The sequence below is a fragment of the Falco rusticolus genome, chromosome 3 (genome assembly GCF_015220075.1).
Source record: "Falco rusticolus isolate bFalRus1 chromosome 3, bFalRus1.pri, whole genome shotgun sequence".
NCBI lineage: Eukaryota > Metazoa > Chordata > Aves > Falconiformes > Falconidae > Falco > Falco rusticolus.
In genome coordinates, this window is record NC_051189.1 from 120454394 (window position 1) to 120469870 (window position 15477).

Genomic DNA, 15477 nt, shown 5'->3' on the forward strand with positions numbered 1-15477 from the left:
CCCCGCGCAGCGCTCTGCGGCAGCGGCCCCCCCCGGCTGCGCTGGGGGAACGGGGAGGGGGATGCTGACCACGCTGGGGGGATCCTCCAGCACACCCACCGGTACCCCCCGCCGGGCCGCGCGCCGCCGGGGCAGCCCGCTCCTGGCCGACTCCCCCGCGGAGCGCCCTGCGCCCCCGCACGCTGCCCCTTTCATCCCCAAAGAGCGACCCTCGCCTTTCGGCTGGCCTCTCATTTTTTGGTTGCCTTTTCCTTTTTTGCTCTCTTTCTTTTTTGTGTTTTTCTATCTTCTTTCTTTTTTCTTTTTTAATTTTTTGCCTTTTTTTTCTTCTTCCATATTTTTTGTTTGATTTGGTGTTTTGTTTTGTTTTGTTAGTTATCACTGCTGTAACAAACTGAAAGCCCGAGCTCTTGTGCTAAAAGGGGGAGACAAAGTGCTCCTTCATACGGCTGCAGGCGAGGCAAAATGATCAGGCAGGCAAGATCCACAGAGCGTGTCCCTCCTCCACGTGGGCATGGCAAAAGGGCTCCAGTGTCGTTTGTCCTGGCTCCCAGGCGGGATCCCGGCTCCGGGCAGCCCGGGATGAGCTCAGAGGACACAGCGAGATAACCCCGGGGTTTCAGCCAGACAGCTGGGAAGATGCAGGCTGGGGGGTTTAGAGGAGAGCAGAAGGGCAGCCTCGCATCCCAGGCTGCGCTCACATTTAAAATATACGTGCACATTCAGCAAAATGTTTCCTACTTCTGCGGTCATTAGAAGTGCTGCTGTAAATAGGCGTTTACTGGCAAAAATGTGAACTCTGGCCGAGATAACTGACTTTGCTCAGCTCGTCAGTATGTGCTTGATAACTGATCGCCACTCTGCAGTGTACCTGGTAAACTGCTCCGTGCTGAAAGCAGCCATGGCTCTACCCCATAGCTGGCATGGCCATGCCAGCCGTGCTGAAAGCAGCCATGGCTCTACCCCATAGCTGGCATGGCCATGCCAGCCAACCTGCATCCCAGCCCTTCTTTTCTAATGCAGGCTACACAAAAAAAAAAAAAAAAAAAAAACAAAAAAACCCCCAAAACCCCCACACTATTTAAAAAGAAGAAAAAGAACACCACCCACACCCCCTAAAACCACTATTACCAAGCCAATGTTCCTGCCTGGCTCAAGAGTCAGGGTTAAGCACAAAAAAAAAAAAAAAAAAAAAAGTCATTTAACAATGAAATAATGATGATACAAAGTCTCTGTGATGGAAAGAATTACACTGGCAGCCAAACGAGAAACTTAGCAGGATGTGCTTTTTCGGGTGAACATCAACAGAGCTGTTGATTTGCTCAGAAAATATCATGTTGCTTTTAGGAGAATTAATAATTGCAAACCTGCTACTGAAACACCAGCCTGGCTCATCTTCAGCCAGCCACAGAGCAAACTCCAGGTAAACTGGATCCCCAAAAATGCTTTTGGTGCTAAACCCAAGAAAATACCATGGAATGCATGTACTTTCTATGAGCATATTATTTCCTCAACAGCCCAGTTTCACACTCAATTTCAGCTTCTCTCATTCTGGACAGAAATGAGAATTAGAGTGTGATGCAAAAATTCTTCAGAGTTTTATTTGTTTAATTTTGTTCCCATGCTGCTACAGTCTTCCCCGCTCTCTCTCAGCTTGAGTCACTTTGGTGCCAGCAGGTGCAGTTGCTCAAGGTCTTTAAGGAATTGCACAGATGCAGCCAGACACTGGATACGTAAACAGGCCTGCAAGGACTCTCAGGCAGTGTGTGCGGAGCAGCCTCTGCCCTGCCAAACTGCCCAAAATTGGGTGTGTTTCCCCCTCGAGCAAACTTTCAAATGGGGCTGGCTGCAGTTACAGAGCTTCTGCGTCCGGGTTGCTAGGGTCAGAGCCCCAGCTGCACCCCCAGCCTGCTCCTGGTCCTCCCAGCAGATCCCACCCAGCCCCGCACGGACCCACTCTGATGGGCCAAGAGCAGCAAAAGCAGGTTTGCCACTGAAAGCCCAGCTAGTGCAGTCCGGACTGAACCGGGGGTTCAGTGGCAAGCACCCACTTTCTCCATCAAATTTGAGTTGAGAATTTGGACTGATGCGTAATAAATGAAATAGAGCTCCCAGGAGCACAGACAGAAATGCAAGAACCCCTAATCACAACCAAAAGCTGCCACCAAAGATGTCTCTCATTTACTTCATGCCACAGTGGGGGGAAAATCAGTTGCATCTCAGTTACTGTGCAAGCGCCTCAGATTCTAGCAGCAGCCTCATGATGGTTATGATTTTACTAGGCCAGACAGACAGATCATCTCCTCCTGACACATCTACGATCTTCCTTCCTTTTTTTTGCACATGGGGATGAACTAACTGGCTGTGGGAAGCACTTACTAAAATATCACCTTTCAGTCTGAAATGGCGAGGGCACCCAGCATGCCTGCAAGAGGCTTCAGCGCCTTTGCTATGATAAACTCTCTCCCCTTTGGAAGACACAGACCCAGGAATTCATGTAAATAACAGCAAGGTGCTAATGCTGCTTTTAAAGTGCACCGCACAGTACCCAACATGGGCACACTAAAGATTTTCATTAAAAAAAAAAATAAATGCTATAGATATTTTTTTGTTGTTGTTTTCAACCAGCATCCTTGACTCTGCCCATCACACCAAACACCCTCTTCCCAGTTTTGGAGATTGATGCCTGTGCTCCAACACCCAAAAAGGTTGAGGTATTTTTCCCTGAACAGTACAAAGGCGGCCATTCAGGGTAATCGTGCCCATTCAAGGCAATCCACAAAGGTATTCCTTAGTCCAGTGGTGGTGCCTTTTCTTAGGTGGAAGAGTGTGGTTTTTCTTAAATGGGAAAATGAAGGACCAGGTTCCCCTGGGACACCTATTCCCACTGCAGGGTCAGGAACACACGGGGTTAAGTTCAGGCCACGGTTGGAAGTTTTGTGGAAATTATTTGTTAGAAAGGAGCATTTAGTCAGGAAAGGGACCTTCCTCAGGCCTAGGATGGTCAAACCAACCACATCTCACTCCTCACTTAAAGGTCAGGCTCCTTCCCTCCCCTGGTGTTTAGACTGGGTACGCTGGCTGCCCATCCGTCACCCACCCCTGTTCACCTCAGCATGGCCCCGGGTGTGCAAAAATTCCCCGCTGCCTGAAAAGGCCTCATTGAAACTGCTCCCACCTGGTTTTGGGAGGTTTGGTTTTTTTGTTTTTGGTTGGGTTTTTTTTTGAGCTCTATTAGTTTTTCTACCATCCTTGTTGCTGTGCCAGAGCTCCCAGCTCCGTGCTCCGTGCTCCTCCTCGGAGCATGCTCCGGTGCTCTGCATGCTGCCAGCTGGTCCCTAACTCATCCCTCTCTTCCCTGCTGCTAGAGTGCATTAACAGGAGCTGAAAGCACGGTCAGGTGCAACTACCAACAAGTCATCTCACCTTTCTGTGTCAAAGTCTTCCCATCTGGGGAAAGTGTCTAGGGACTTACAAATGCTGCTTTGGGGGCTTTTTCTTTAAGCCCCTATGCCCAAGTATGAGCAATCATGCTCCTGGCTGAGGAGGGGACAGGGAATATGGTTTTCATGTCATTCTTCCCCTTGGGAAAGCTGGAGCAGCAGAAACCTGTGAATCAAACGTATTTCAGATATATATATATATATATATAAACAACCTTTTTCAACTGAACTGTAAATCCCTAGAAGTGAAACAAGCTCTTCAGAAGTTTTAGGCTCAGTCAGCACCACCGACAAGCGCTGAGCTTCCCCTGCTTATGGAAATCCCACCAGGCACCTTTCCAGAGGTGTTTATTTTGAACAGGCTGGCCCCAGAAGCCCAGGTCCCTTTTCAGCCATCACCTCAGCAATCAGGAGCTCAGTGCCTGGGGGCCTTGGTCCACCTCTCTCCCACCCCCCCCACCCCACCCCCCAGCCTCTGTGGCTCTGCTCTCCCCAGCTCGCCTGGGTACTGGATCTCAGGCACCGCAAGAGCTCTGCATCTCACTTTCCACATATGTAAAATGGGAATAACAGCGTTCCTTAACTCAGAAAGTCCCTGTGCTCATTAAACATTTTAAAAGCTTGCTGGAGAATCTTCAATTATCAAGAAAATCACTGCAAAGTTTCATTATTATTCCAACACTTACATTAAAGACACATGTCCTGGTAAGTAGCAGGCATGAGGAATCATTATGCTAATTTTAGACAGAGCATCTGCTCAATGTTAAATCTGAAACTTTGTCTCGAAGAAGTAATTTAAATTATTTTTCTTCAGAATTGACATTTGTCAAACAATATGTTGCGAATAGAACTTGCAGCCAACTATGAGTAATACGAGTGAGCACATATATTCCACTACGGTGAAAAGTGCTCAGGGAGAGAGGTTGCTGCATTTTGGCATGGCAGGAATTAATGAGCAAAATCACCAGGCTGCCGAGTTCCTGCCTCCAGCTGCCCCCCCCAGGTCTTGCTGGGGGCACAGACCCCCGCCCTGGGGCTCTGCCTTCTCCCTCTGCCTGTGCCCCTTCCTTCTACCACCACTCCCAGGAGCTGCGGGTACCCAGCCTGCCAGCTCCCTGCCTGCCTCCCAGGTTCTGCTCCGCATCTCCCAGGGAAAGGGTCCACTGGACACCTGCGACCTCTCCCTTCAGCCATATGAGCATCTATAGGGATCAAAGGGCCTTAAGCAATGCTTATTGCACTGCTAGAACAAACTACACATGTGTCTTCAAACATCACCTTACCCTACTTTTTTTTTTTTTTTGCACAAGCACCTGAGCAGCTTCTCACTTGCCCAACCTAGTTTTGCAAAGTACCAGGGGACAGGAGGCAGCATCTTCAGAGCTGTCAGCCTGAACTCTCACCATTGCTGGCCCTCTTTGCACTGGGGGAAGGGACACAGCTACCTTCCAGCACGTTTTTTTTCCCTTCCCTTGTGTTTTTCTGTACAACCTTCCTATTAACTTTAGGCCAGTCATTTCCAGCGTGCCTGGGGAGCCCTGGGGATCCAGAGGCAGCTTCTAAGGGTTTTGTGAGTTGTAACTAAGAAAAGCAAATCCAGTGCCTGGAACCTTAAATTTGCCATGCAAATGACTGCACCCCACTGTAAAAATGTAAGATTTACAAATTAAATAATAATAATAAAAATAAGTTGTAAACCACTGACATAGACCAATATATTCTAAACACCCCAATAACCACATCAACACACATGAAACGAAGTATTACAGAGCAGGTCCACATCTAGCAGAATGGGTGTCTATACATAAAGAGTGTTAATCTAAAAAGTAAATAAATATTTTCAGTTTTCACCATATATTTTGAATGGCACTATATACACAGAAGTCATCTCCCCTCAAAAATCATGCAGAAATAAAAGCTCCATTTTGCTTTTAAGAAATTAAATGGCCACAAATTGCCATCATTGTGTCTAACTGGATAAAGTCTTTTGAATTCTATCTAGTAGAGCTCCTACGTCCCATTAGAAATTGCTCATCTCAGATATCCTAAATGCCCGTTTGTAAAATCAGCCTCCTATCGCCAAGCCTATCTCCTTTTTGGCAGCACCATATGTATATAGTCCACACCTTTTAGACAAAAGGTACTATCTAAATTGCCATCAGAACTCAGTCATGCTGCCTAAAACCTGTTTCTCCATAGTTTTGACCCTGACAACACTTTTCAATTAACCGCAATCATTCATGACTCTGAAATTATCAACTGTCCCATGCAAACACCCATAAATACGGCAGAGCAAAGGATGCCTTCACTGTGAATTCCCAAGCAGACAGGACACTGCCCACAACCCCGAGGCCTCCAGGAGGCAGGGAGTGAAAGCTCTATGTGTGACCAGCAGTGAGACAGGGCTTCCAAGCACCAAACAGGAAACCAAGCAAAAGAAATTAGTAACTAACAAAAGTATAAATAAAATACTTAAAGGGTGGAGGAGGTAATAGAGAGAGAAAGAAAAAAAATACTACACACCCTGGAGAAAGGCTGTGCGTAAAAGTAAACGTGGGGTTTGACCTAACAGTGTCGATTCCTTCCCTCCCAGTTTACTCCAGTGCAACTGAGAGTTGAGTAACACCCAAAACTTTTTTGCTCCATCATCCCTTACCACGTGCCTCGCTGCCCCGTCACACCTAGCCATCGACCACCAGCAGCAGAGGGTGGCGCAGCCAAGCAGCCTGCCCCGGGGATCCTGCTGGGAGAAGTGGTGTGGTACAGACCTCCGCTGCCGGAGCCAGCAAAGCGAAGCTGGTGCCACACAGGCTGCTGGAGCACATGGGATGTGCACACTTTGCTGGGGGAGCCATGTTATTTGAATGTCAGGCTCAGGGAGCGCAATGGGCTTTGAGTGTTTGGATGAGCTCCAGGTTTTAAGTCACAACCCACCGACCCTCGGATGCGGATCCTCCACTTGCAGCTTGCGCGCCTTGGTGCAGCTGAGTGGATCGCCAGCATGCTGTGCACGCTCCACACTGGTGTAATCGCAGCCAGGATGAACCTGTCTCTTTGTTTCAGAGGACAAACCCCATGCACAGCAAGAGCCAGCTGCTTCTTCCACCCTTCCAGGGCAGCATCCTGCTGCACCTGTTGCCGCAGGCACCATCCCGCAGGAGGGGTTGAGCAGGAGGTGGCAGCCGCAGGCAGCGTGTGCCCCATCTGGGACCCCTGGCACAAGTTCGCCGGCTGCTCCCTCAGCATCCTGCTACCTGTTGGCCCGGCACAGCCCCGCTCCCCTGGCACAGAGCAGAGGGGGAAGCCAGGGCACTGCCCCATGGGGCTGAGGGACTCAGTTCACTTGCAGGATTTTTTCATTTGCCCCAGCCGAACTGGCAAGTTGCTTTACTATTTTTAAAAATTTCCCCTGGGCACCCAGGCCTTTGGATGGGTGCTCTTTTAATATCATTATTCTGTACACAGACAAACAGGAAAGTTTTCCCAACAATTTGCCCATTCATTCTGATGGAGTAATTCTGAGGTTGCATTTGGCCCCAGATTCTCAGTGCTGTTTAAACAGGACAGCTTAAGCTGCACATGGCTTTGGACTCCCCGGGAAGAAGTAAAATAAAAAATGACACAAGAAACACTGAATAATACATCCTCATTAGAGAAAAACTAGATTAATGCTGAAGTGCAGTTTTGAATAGGGCTACATCACGAGACAGATGAGTACGAGGCCTGGATGGGGCCAGACAATGACAGCTCTTATTTTCTTCTAGAGAAAGTGCTTAGGGAACAGGCATGCATTCCTTAAAACTGCCTCCTCTGCTAGGACCTAAGGATAAACAGACAACTTTTGCTACAGCTTTCCAAATCCAGTATACTGAGCAGCAATTAGAAGCTCTTAAAACTTTCAAGGCAGTAGCATCAGCAGTTTGTGTTTGGACTGAAACTCCACAAATAGCCATATACTGTAAAGCAGGTAACAACGCATAAGTGAATTCTCTTGGAATAATTATTTCCCATGGTGAGAGTTCTACCAGAAGCTTCTGCTGCTCTTTGCATTAATTGCATTACTTCATTTCTGCTTCTCAATAAAGAAACTTGCAACATTTTGTCGGCTCATATTCTCTCTTTCAAGTCAGAATTAGCAATAGAAAACCAAAATAGTTTTATTAGCGGACTGTGTCCTTTTAACAAACTTCAATAATAAAACATCATAAGTTTTGCATCTGTGGCTAAACTCAACAGGACCTGGGGGCATGCATTTGGCCACCAACAGGCAGCATCTTTTGATGGAAGCTCTAGGGAGAGCAGGCAGCAGCCTAACAACACCGAAAAAGGGGAAAAAAAAAGCATCATTCAGGCAACAACCATAACGTTATAGTTAAGAGTCAGTTGAGGTTTTTTGCATTTGTAAAGGGGGGATTTCAGTTCTTTGATGTATAAGAAAATGCACACAGCACAGCTTCTCCAAATTTACAGCATTTGTTCTTTAAGTGTAGAAATATGCGTCCACTGAGTAATAATGTTAGAACTGGTGCAAAACTAGTTTCTGCAGCAAGCTTGTCTTTGTCCTATGCGACTTCACAGCACAGTAACGCTGGCTCTGAAATACTTTGTGCAAAGTTAAAATTCAGTAAAATCTTACATGTAGACTATGCTAGGAAAAATATAATGAAGCAAAGTTATGAAAGACCGTTGCACCTACTCAATGTGCTCACCTACGTTACATCGGCTACTTAATACAACATCCCTGAAGCAGGGCTGTTGTGAGACAAGAATTAACAAATCTCCTATGTACCATGGCTGTACATCCACTGCTGGCTGAAACGAATGGGCAGGGGCAGCAGAGTGTGGCAGCAGTTCTCCTTGCTTACTTGCCACTGCTTGTTAAAAACTTTGTGGCTACTGGGTAGCTGGAGCACTGGGGACTTCAGGGCTCCCAGCAGCCTTTCCTCTTTGTCTGGCATCTTTGTGTGCTGCTTCCTAGCACAAAAAAAGCCTTTAAAGTACAGAGAAAAAGGGCGCTGGGGGCTGTAACTCTGCACACCTTTTCCCAATCTGCTATTCTTGGCAGCATAGCCTCCTAAGCAATTGCTAATAAAAATATATTAATGTCTGTCTTCTGCAGCGTACTTCCTAGCTGGAATTTCTCTCATCCAACTTCAGATTTCTACAAAATAAATACCTCCACACCTCCTTTTAAGGAGGAAGTCCTAGAATTGATTCACTTCTTTGCAAGATACACATCTAAAGTGGTAGGTGAATCACACTCTGGAACATTTTTTTCTCTCTACTGACTGCAAAGGGAGAGTGGATGACTTCTCAGCTGGAGAGGGATGAGAGGAGCCCCAACCCTGCTGCTTGCACTGTCCCGAAACTCTGGTAGCATGCTCTTAAAAGGATGTATGTGGGTGCATGAGTGTGCATTATTTTACACTTCATCAAACCACTAGAAATGTCACCTGACTACCCTCACTGTGGTTATTATGTATTATTCATACATTCAGTTGTGTATCATTCACTAATGAATGTCATCAAAACAAAAAAAATCTTAGACAAGGAAATTCATCAAAAAGTCCCTTCCAAGTACAATGTAGTAACTTAGAACTGATACATGTAGAAAATTAAGACTTCAGGTCACATACAAAAATAAAATCAAATAAACATATGTGAAATGAAGGTAGCAAAACCCCCCTAACACTCTGAGCCAATGCACTGCAGAAAACCATAGTCACCACTGCAGGGCTTGTGGTTCCAGAAGCTGAGCTGCCATTCTTGGTCAGACTGAGGTGTATCCACTCCTGCATCCCTCCTCCAGCGGTGGCCAGCAGGTAGGAAGCTCGGTGTACCATCGAACTGCACTCAGGATAAGGACAGGTCTTCTCCACTGGTTGATCAAACTTCATCAGTATCATGATGAAGACCCAGAACTGCCAACAGTTTGCACAAACAGGGTAAAACAGCTGCAAAGTGCCTGGGCCACTTGGAAGTCCATGTGGAGCCAGCAAATAGCTGATAATGTCCTCACACGGCCAAGTGACCCAGACCGTATCTGTGTATGTGGCTACAACGTCATTGGGGCTGGAATATTTTCAAGTGAAGTTCAGCTTGCAGTAGTAGTACCCCTGGAGTAGTGTGCAGGCTACTCTGGCACTCAGGGGTGGATCTGACCCATCTGCTGACGGCTGCTCCTCCCAGGGCAGCACCAGGGACTGGGCAGGGCATTGCTAATTTAGACAAGAGTTGCCTAAGGTTCTTCCAAACTTAGTTTTGACAACTTGAAAGTAAACAGTTTACATGCAAGATCCCAGCTGTCTTAACGGAACACATCTTGTTAAGGACTAGGGGAGTTTTCATAATCACCAGGACCACCCCCGATAAACTTGCTTTACACAAGTAGATATTTTTTTCCAATTTTTTTTTTCTTCTGCTGTCCCATATTCTCTCTCCTGCATTCAGAGTCACACAACCAACTGAAAGAGTATGAATTGGCCATAGAGATGATTTGGGGATTTATTACTGAAAAATACGATATGGCAGTGGTCTAGGAAATGAGAAGGCAGATATCTGGGAATTCAGAGAACAGCACTGAAACTCCAGAAAACTGAAAGCCTGCAGCATGGGATCACCTGGACTCCTAATCAAGCAGTACACACCAGTCCTGCAAGCCACCACCCCCAGGGCAAAGGAACCAGCTAAACACAGGCACTGCTGGGCCATCTCAGCCTCCCGCTCTGAGCAGATTCTATGGGAGGAAGATGGGGAAGTTCACACAGATTTGTGTCTGTAGCAGGGATGCTGGCAGACAGGTTTTCTTTGTGTGTGTGCATGCATGCATGTCTTATTTCAGAGATCTGCCTGCTCTGCCTTGGAGTGCAATGAAGATCTTTCACATTTTGTAATTTGAAAAATGAAATCAGGAGGAAGACTTCACTCGGCTTGAATTAATTTGCTGTTTGAAGTGTTCAGTGACAACGAGGGAAGCTCAGATGAGATCTAATTTTCTCCATCCAAGTGAGCATCCTAATAACCTGGCAGGTTTGAGGTGGATCATAACCCTTTCGCATAGGGAACTGGATGTCTCTTATGTGAACAATTAGTTATCAACTGGAGGAAAAAAATTGACTAGGGTTCTCCGTGTATCAAAACAACTAGCAAGAGCACAGCTATCCCACAGGCAGGACCAGCTAAGCCTGACTGTGCATGGGACTTCCCAGGAGCCTCTGTCATTGATTTCTTTCCAGATCTGAGAAAATGGTCAGAACTGGGAGGATATTCCCACCCAAAGTTTCCAATTTTCCTGCTTCCCCGCGCTCAGAAGAGTGCAGCCACATTTCTCCTCTGTGCCTAAGAACACACTGAGTGTCCAAGCCTGGGGACAGGGAAGCTGCACTGATCGTCACCCCCCCAGCACACAGTGTCCAGTCCTCCATTCTCTGTATGAAAATGCAAACTTTCAAAATTGTGATTACTTTTAAAAGAATTTTTGTTTTACAGCTACTTTAAGTTCATTCTCTAGTGTACCATTATGTCATAAAATTAGCCAGCAGATTATCTTTGGTTATTTTATTGAGCAGAGAAAGAGGAATTAAATACTTGGTAGTTCTCTCTCTTTGCCTCTAGATTGCCTCTTCTGTCACGTGAGGTAAGAAGGACAGACCTTAATGGTTTGGTTTAGCTTGGATTTTATTTTCTGTGAAGTGGAAAGAGAGAAAAGCACTTTCTGAGTCAGCTCTCATGCCCTAGGCAAAACCAGAGCCGGTCTGGGCCCACACAGCAGCTAGGTGATGCTTCACCAACTTGCTATTACACCAGCTTTTGTGAACTTTGGCCTTGTGTATCCGTGCACACCCTGCTCATTTTGGAGGATGAAGCTTTTAAAACTCGTCCGCTCATCCTTCTTAAGTTTCCCATTATAACTCGCCAAAACAGCATTACACAACATGAAAAACTGCTGTAGTCCCCTTGTGCAGCCCCTTAGAGAACCCAACCAAGCAAAAAAATCACAAAGCCTAAATGTAAAATCAATGCTTCAAACTCAAGGGGGTCTGGAGAAGAACCACGGAGAGGCAGCGCTGCCTGAAAAAGCGTGTTTGAGCTGTCAAGTGCATATGGTGGACAAATAAAAGGGTACATTTCTATGAGCGTGTTTCTGAAGCGCTTGATGATTTATTTCTAGATGCTGAGAGACAGGACAGGCACACAGTCAATTTCAAGGCAGAAAAGGGCTGTTGTAAATCAGGTTGTCATTTTTCCTATCTTCTAAAAAGAACCCCAGAGAGGTTAATTTAAACAGCGAGGTGTGTTTCCCACTCTCTCAATTTTCTTCTCTCCCTCATGGCTATATGGCAGAAGTTATGTTATTGCTTACCTCCAAGGCAGGAGAACACAAAAGGACTTCTGCTGGACATCAGCCAACACTCTATGCTGGATATCAGCAGAAGATGGAGAAAATCTTTGAGCTTTAGGTGATGTCCAGATGTTTTTGCATCTTCTTTGGTATCTTTGACTTTGGCATCTGATGCACTGCACACATTCAGGAATGCAATCCAGATGTGCCATCCTCCAAGCTGCTTAGTCTTGCAGATGCCTAAACTTGACCAGAGGCCATGTAGTACCTAAAATATCCCTGGGTGCTGGCATTCAGGCATCCACACATGCTCAGAAATGCCCAAGCTTTGGAGCTGGACACTTTGCTCATATCTAATCTATGTCTTGATTCAAAGGGAAGGCATCTCACAGCTCAGACCCCGTCCACTAGGCAGGAGCAACCCCCAAAAGCAGCATGAAGCACAAAAGCTGCTCTTTGATACAGTGGGAGAGGTGCTGTGTGAGAACTGCTGATGGGAAGTCACCTCCTTCCCAGGATAAGTTTTATTTTAAGATGGTTTATCTCATTATCTTGGACTAGAGGTTTGCCATTCCCCTTAGACACCTGTTCCTGCTCCCCTCACCTCCCAGGAGGGAAGTCTCTTGGTGGAGACTGCCATGTAAGGCTGTGCCAGAACATGGCTGTGACCATCTCAGCCACTTCCGTGGGCTGTATTAGGTTCTGCAATAAAAATCTTACCTGCACACTGACAAAGGAGAACACAGAGCCCATGGCAGGCAGGGGAACCAAACAACACCCTGCCCAGCTACTCCCAGGCCCATCCCAGGAGCCACCAGCCCATCCCTGGCCCATGTCCACAAGCCCAGAGGAGCACAGAGCACAATGGCAGGTGGAGACCCAAATTATGGGCTGGGAGAAAGGGACAGCCTGCCTCCCATGGCTGTCCCAGGAGAGTTACCAGCCCCAGGGTACAGTTGTGAAACCCATTGAGATGAGTCAACTGGAGCTCCTTTGGGCCTGAGGGGGTGTGGACACATAGGATGTAGGGGAAGGGCATTTGGGGATTGCACAAGACTTACAATAGGATGTTTAGGGAAGGAACCACAGTTGGGGAAGGGAGGAATCAAGATAGTTTTGGGAGGAACATATGTAGTAAAGCAGAGGGATAAGGAGATAAAAAGGGCCACCCCTGTGTAAACAGTGCTGGTCAGTACGCTTGTCCAGCCATGCCCTATGCATGATGAGCTGATGAGCGCGGTCCGTCCTATCTTCTACTAAACTCAATTTCTAACCATTTTCCTGGATGTGGGACTGTTCTGCATGCCTGTGTGTATGGGGTCTGAGTGCAGCAGCTGGCCTGGGACTGGGGGTCAGTGTGTGATCACCAGCAAACACCAAGCTGGACTAGTTGGCAAGTAGGTGAAGGTCCTGGGATCCTGCGGGGTGCAAATGTTTCACTACAGGTGAGACTACAGGAAAAATTGGGTACCAGAGAGACTGGGGTGTCCTGGCCAGCTGCCAGAGAGGGTGTATGTGGAGATGTTGGTGTGTGAGTGGGTCGGTACCAGCAAGCAAAGTTGGCGCAGCTGAGGCTGCAGAGTGGCACAGGACCATGGTCAACTGCAGCACCTAAGCATCAGGGTTTCTTTTGCTTTTAGAACGGCAAAATTGTTTTGCTATCTCTGTGTCACCCATTACAACCAACAGCTCTGAGACAGTAACATAAAAATTGCTTCACCCATCCAGGAGATCTGAATCCACAACCCCCTCCAGAAAGCTGTATTCTGCCACCAGCTCTGAAATGCTAAGCTTCCTTTCCTGACTCTACTTAGATGTTTAAAAGACTAGCTTGGAATTTTTTCTTTTATATATATTATTTTATAGTTCCAATTCAGCAGAGAAAGCTCCTAAAACTTTCCTTCAAGGGCATAAAACTAAGTAATTACAGGCTACAGTCACACAGTATATGCTGGCCAGTAGAGCTATCTTCACTGCCAGAAAAGCAGGTCAATTATAAGCAATGAACCCACATTACCAGGAGAGAAGGCTGGTTTGAATTCTGGTCAATTAGCGATAAAACTGCCTTGGAAGAGAAAGGTAAATTGAGCTAATAGAGCTATGTAGCAAGACCTACATATCTCAGCACTGAGCACAGACAGCAAAGGCTTAATTTCTGATATCACAGAAATTAATGATGTTTTGGCATAAAATCAACTTCAAACCTGCAGGGTGAAGCTAGTGAGGTTCTTATCCTGTCTCTTCTCACCTCCAGCTTAGGGTCTCAATTAAAAAAAAACACATGCCTACTTAAGGAGGGTGCTGAAACACATAATTAACTTTAAGGATGTTCTTATATACTTTCCCAGACTGAAGCTCACGACAAAGTGTGAAGAGCTGCAGTGTGTAAGCGTTTGCTGGGCTCCTGCCATTCCCATGACTGCCACAGCCAGAGAGGAAGAGGAGAAGCAGCAAGCATGAAGCAGGCTTCCTCAGGTGCTCCTGGCAGAGGGCTGGCTCCCAAAGAGCCCAGGGAACTGGGACCAGCAGCTTGAGTCAGGGAGTTTGTGGGAATCCTCCACCCCCACCCCCATCTTGAGCACAGATTATTGGAAGTAACACAAGCTTCAAGAAAAAGGTTAAAAAAAGATCATTAACTTGAAAACTTTCTTTTATCCAGTTGGTAAATGTGTACATCCCCTCCAAAGGCCACGCTGGTGGGAAGGGAGAGCCAGGCACTCCTCAGGTCTCTGCTCACTGCGTCCCAAGCAAGGCACATAGCGGTGAATTGCTCTTTCAAGGTTTCATCATCCATGATGGCAGCAACCAGCGGGATGCAGCAGCACAGCCAAGCCCAGAGGGATGACGGAGAGGGGAAACTGAGTAGGCAAATCCCAGGACATGGAGGGAAAGCAGCAGATGGAAAGCTGAGACTTCACCGCCCCAGATTTCTTCCCACAAGCTGGGAAGGGGCTGTAGCTCCAGCGTTCCTCATGCCCATGTCACAGCAAGAGCACAAGAAGGAGCCTGGCTCTCAAGAGGCTCTGCACCAGTGGCAGCATCACTGGGCTATTACTTTTAATACCTGATTCACCCCTGTGTGCCCAGGATAAGGGAAACATCCTTCACAGACACATTAACACAGCAAGGTTGAGGTGGGAAGGGGCTTCTGGCGATCATCTGGTCCAACCCCCTGCTCAAGCAGGGACACCTGCAGCAGGTATCCTAGGGCTGTTACCTGACATTAAGTGCCTCAGGGCTTCCTGACCCAGAGCTTGCTGGCACTGGGCCAGTCTGAGCATCGCAAGCTGCCTCGCATGGACCACAGAGAATCTGGTGCTGGGCATTCATCTCTGTACCATGATGCGCATCCTGTTGTGCTCCCCATGTGAGTGCTGCCACACCCTCATAAACCTTCCTTCCACTGATGGAGTGAGGAGAGGCTGGTGTGGGCCAGACCAAGGAAAGCTTGAGATCAGAGGCAAGAAGCACGTGTTGGGTCCACCATATCCCAGGGCTGCCCCACAAACCACCACCACCACCTGAGAAGGTGCTGCGGTGGCTCTAGGTCCAGCAAGTGCCTGCAGGCAGAGATGCAGGCAGCATGGCCAGGGTCTGCCTGCAGCATCACCACACCATGTGTCTGCCTCCCTTTGAAAGAAAGCTCCTCTCCATACACAGCGCAGGATGGGACCCAGCCACCCACAACCTCAT